Source organism: Triticum dicoccoides, chromosome 3B (assembly GCF_002162155.2).
Source record: "Triticum dicoccoides isolate Atlit2015 ecotype Zavitan chromosome 3B, WEW_v2.0, whole genome shotgun sequence".
Lineage (NCBI taxonomy): Eukaryota > Viridiplantae > Streptophyta > Magnoliopsida > Poales > Poaceae > Triticum > Triticum dicoccoides.
The window spans coordinates 689,487,550-689,492,506 of NC_041385.1; the positions used below are offsets into that span (position 1 = coordinate 689,487,550).

Genomic DNA, 4,957 nt, shown 5'->3' on the forward strand with positions numbered 1-4,957 from the left:
GGGGGGGGGGGGTTCCAGTAACTTCCCGGTACTCCGAAAAATCCCCGAACCTCTTCGGAACCATTCCGGTGTCCATATATAACCCTCCAATATATCAATCTTTAACCCTCGAGCATTTCGAGACTCCTCATCATGTCCATGATCTCATCCGGGACTTCGAACAAACTTCGGTCACCAAAACACATAACTCATAACACAAATCGTCATCGAACGTTTAAGCGTGTAGACCCTACGGGTTCGAGAACTATGTAGACATGACCGAGACACATCTTCGGTCAATAACCAATAGAGGAACCTGGATTCTCATATTGGTTCCTACATATTCTATGAAGATCTTTTTCGGTCAAACCGCATAACAGCATGCGTCATTCCCTTTGTCGTCGGTATGTTACTTTCCCGAGATTTGATCGTCGGTATCATCATACCTAGTTCAATCTCGTTACCGGCAAGTCTCTTTACTCGTTCCGTAATACATCATCCCGCAACTAACTCATTATTCACATTGTTTGCAAGGCTTATAGTGATGTGCATTACCGAGAGGGCCTAGAGATACCTCTTCGATACTCGGAGTGACAGATCATAATCTCGATTTATGCCAACCCAACAAACACCTTCGGAGACACCAGTAGAGCATCTTTATAATCACCCAGTTACGTTGTGACGTTTGATAGCACACAAGGTGTTCCTTTTGGAAAAAAATTGGTTCTCAAGATAGTCTCGAAAAAAGTTGAATCTCAAAATTTAGTTTTAGAAAATGGTTAACCCTGGGAAATGGTGCTCATTTTTCTTTTTCTTAAAATACATTTTCGTTCACAGAATAGTACTCCCTCCAATCCATAATAAGTGTATGGTTTTAGTTCAAAATCGGAGGGATTTTTAGTCTACAAAAACTATCGTTCTTTTTGACAAAAAAGGGTGAGTTATAGCTCGACCTAATGAATTATTTGCTCCATTCAAGATGGATATTCTGCATAATGCGAGGAGTTTTATTGCAATACAAGATCCGAGTTACAGGTTTAAGAAAAGAAAATTCAAAATGAGTTTGAGCTTTTGCAGGTTCTAGTGCCTCCTCAACTCAACTCGGCGGGCTTCCCAGCAATCTGGCTACCTTAACAAGGCTTGATAAGATTGTACTGCTTCCTTTCTATGAAATTCAACACGAATGACTACATGTCGAAGGGATGAAAGGTACGCAGATCATCATCCAAAAAACGCATCAGATAGATTCGTGGTGGCGCGGATCATAGGTCTCTCCATAGTCCACACACATTTGAAGGTGACTTATGCAGCGGCTGCAATTTTGTCATTCTTAGCTACTTCTCCCTCGGCTTTCTTAGGTTCCCTGTCCTGATCTTTATTCTATGTCCTTATCATTGCACGTCTTGCCCAGGGGCGCATCTCACGTACTTTGCGTGGTGGCATGACAAGGTTCGAGAGGCGATCATGAAATAGATGCTCACCTTCAGCAAATATCGTCAACTTGCGATCCCTATCCTAGAGGAGCAAAATAGGAGATTTTAATGAGAATACCATCATAAAACTAGTACTGCATGTTAAATGGTAATTTGAGAAGGGGAAAGAATAGACTACGGCCCATCAGTAATTCGGTATACATGGAATATCAGCCACTTGGAACTACACAAAAGAAAAGATGGATGGGGATCTTATGGTATTTTATTGGATTTTGTTCTTTTCTTCCATGAAATTTCACTTACATCATGCAATTTATTGTGAGGAAGCATGCGCATGACAGCTTTATGGATCACTTCAGTTGGGTCTTTTGCCATCTGGTCATCTTTCTTTCTTTCAGGTGGCCAACATACCTATCCAAAAAATGGAAAAATGCACATGACAGAAGAAATTAATAATAATACCAAATAAGGTATACAAAAGTATTTGCTAGAATTACTAACCCTGTATGCCAATAGTAAATTTTGTCACTCATTTTTCTTCCTGTAACACAAATATCTTTTGCATTAAGAATAATACACATGTCTCCATCTTCCACATGAGGTACACAGGTTGGCTTGTCCTTGCCTTGAAGCACAACAACTATCTGGGATGCCACCGGTCCAAGTACCTATCACATAGACAAAGCAAATTACTGAACCAGTTTTTTAGGACGAATGTTGGGTCCTCTGCCTTTGCATTATAAATCAAGAATGTACAAGAAGGTTGACCTGGGAAAATAATGACAACTGAAACAAACAGAAGAATTCTGACCTGGCCCTTTGCATCAAAAACATGCCACCGCAACTGTCATGGAATTGTCACGGTAGATGTCCTAGTGTGAGGACTTAGTCGTGAGGCCAACACATCTATGTGGTAGCTTGAGAGGGGTTGATCGGGATGAGATACGCGAGACGGATCAACACACAAGACAAGGGTTTAGACAACTTCGGGCCCCGGGAAACATCATCCGGTAACAACCCTACATGCTGTTTGTGGCTAGGTCTCATTATCATCACCAGGGAGTCGCCGTAAACTGGCTCTCCTAGTTGTGTCTAACCTTAAGATTATTCTCTCTCCCCTCTTGTGGTGCCCTGCCCCTCCTTATATAAGTTGAAGGGGCGGGTTACATGTAGAGTCCATCTCAGACTAAGACTTAAACTATTCTGACTTCTCTTCGTGGGCTTGTTAACATCTCGGGCTTATTAACCCTAGACAACTCTGTCTGCTGGGTTATGACTGTCTGTCGGTTTACCATCTTACTTAACATCTGCCGGGTTATCATCTGATTTAACATCTGCCGGGTTATAATCTGACTTAACATCTATCGGGTTACCAATGAAACACCAAGTCCCGGCCAGGTCATATCTCCGGTCGGGTCATACCGCGGGGTATATCCCCGACATTAGCCCCTAGTTTAATTTGGATTTATCCATGTTAAACTGATCCTGTAAAACAAACACATGAACAATTTTGACAGATTATGCTCCAGTTTAAGAACTTTTGTAAGCCGTCACCTGATCATCCTTAATTCCTTGTCATTTCCTTGTTCTAGAAAATCCGGGTCAATAGGCCAACTTCATACTCAATTTGCTAACATTGGTTTCTCACAGAGAAATACTATGAAGGACAATTCATTTGATTCAGCTCCCAATGCAAAAAATATTAGTCTTGAAATACTCATCTGATTGTCAACCGGCTTAAAGATGTAAAACTTGCCGGTTTATCATTGCCAAAATTGCAGGTTTATAAATATTGATGGCACCGGGTCATAATTGTTTGTTAACATCAGCTTTGAAAGCGTGCCTCTCTTATATGTATATCACTTGTAGCCCCCAAGTCTTAAGAAGGGAACGTAGTAACAGCTTAAGGCTTGCTTCAATATGAATGTCACAAGCTTGAAGAAATCCAGGTTGTTCATCTCAATCATTAGTCATAGACTAAGTATTCCACATATGTAGCCCCCAAGTGTCGGGTATCATCTGACTTAACATATGCCGGGTTACCAATGAAACACCAAGTCCCGTCCGGGTCATATCTCCGGTCGTGTCATACCGCGGGGTATATCCCCGACATTAGCCCCTAGTTTAATTTGGATTTATCCATGTTAAACTGATCCTGTAAAACAAACACAAGAACAATTTTGACAGATTATGCTCCGGTTTAAGAATTTTTGTAAGCCGGCACCTGATCATCCTTAATTCCTTGTCATTTACTTCTTCTAGAAAATCCGGGTCAATAGGCCAGCTTTGACATTGGTTTCTCATAGAGAAATACTATGAAGGATAATTCATTTGATTCAGCTCCCAATGCAAAAAATATTAGTCTTGAAATACTCATCTGATTTTCAGCCGGCTTAAAGATGTAAAACTTGCCGGTTTATCATTGCCAAAATTGCCGGTTTATAAATATTGATGGCACCGGGTCATAATTGTTTGTTAACATCAGCTTTGAAAGCGTACCTCTCTTATATGTATCTCACTTGTAGCCCCCAAGTCTTAAGAAGGGAACGTAGTAACAACTTAAGACTTATTTCAATATGAATGTCACAAGCTTGAAGAAATCTAGGTTGTTCATCTCAATCATTAGTCATAGACTAAGTATTCCACATATGTAGCCCCAAGTGCCGGGTTGTCATGCTTGCAGCAACTTGGGACTTGTAATTGTCTTATGCTCATAAAAACTTCAACCAGTGTAGCCCCCAAGGACTGGGTCATTATGCAATAATGAGCAGGGACTTTGCATGCATGATCATGTAGATTCGAGCAGCAACGTGTAGCCCCAAAGAGCCGGCTTAGTAAGATAATATTGAGCTGGGACTTTATATAAACTTCATTGGAAATAACATCATATGATGTTGTGACGCCCGATAATTAAGCTACAATAAACCTCTGTTAATGATGCCACGTCACCCCGGTCACTATTCCTAATCTCGCGATGATTCAAATCTCGTTCGAATTCAAATTCAAAGTCGAGTGAAATGATAAAAATTTTCAAATATTAAAACTAAAATGTTCTGGAGGTGACAAATAATTCATAAGTAATATTGGTGGAGAAACCAAGTCTTTATAAAATGTTTAAATGCACTAAACTAACTAAAACAGTAGCAAAACCAATTATTTAAATGAATTTAAAATAATAAACAGATACATACTATTTTGTTTTAGGTGCGAAGCTAATTGTGGTAGGGGCATAATTATTAATGCTCTTTTAGGTACAGCTTTGTATTTTATAAAAGCTAAAATTTAATAAAATAGAAAAGAACATTAAATAAAAAAGAAAGACAAAACAAAAAAAGGATTGAAAAGCCCCCCCCCCCTCCGCTAGGCTGAATGGCCCAGCTGGCCAAAGCCGGCCCAGCTGGCCGGCCCAGTCGCCCCTGGCCTATATGGCCCTCCCCACCCCTGGAACCCTAACCGACTCCCCCACTTTCCCCCTCACGTCGCCACTCCCTCCCCCCTCTCGATCCAATCTGGATCAAGGAGAACCCCCCCTCTCTCGTCCCTCT

At 40.9% G+C, this 4,957-nt stretch overlaps 1 pseudogene; it reads right to left on the reverse strand.

Moving 5' to 3' along the window:
* Positions 1-1,281: 1,281 nt before the first annotated feature.
* Positions 1,282-4,957, reverse strand: part of LOC119281846 — a 4,244-nt pseudogene continuing 568 nt past the window's right edge.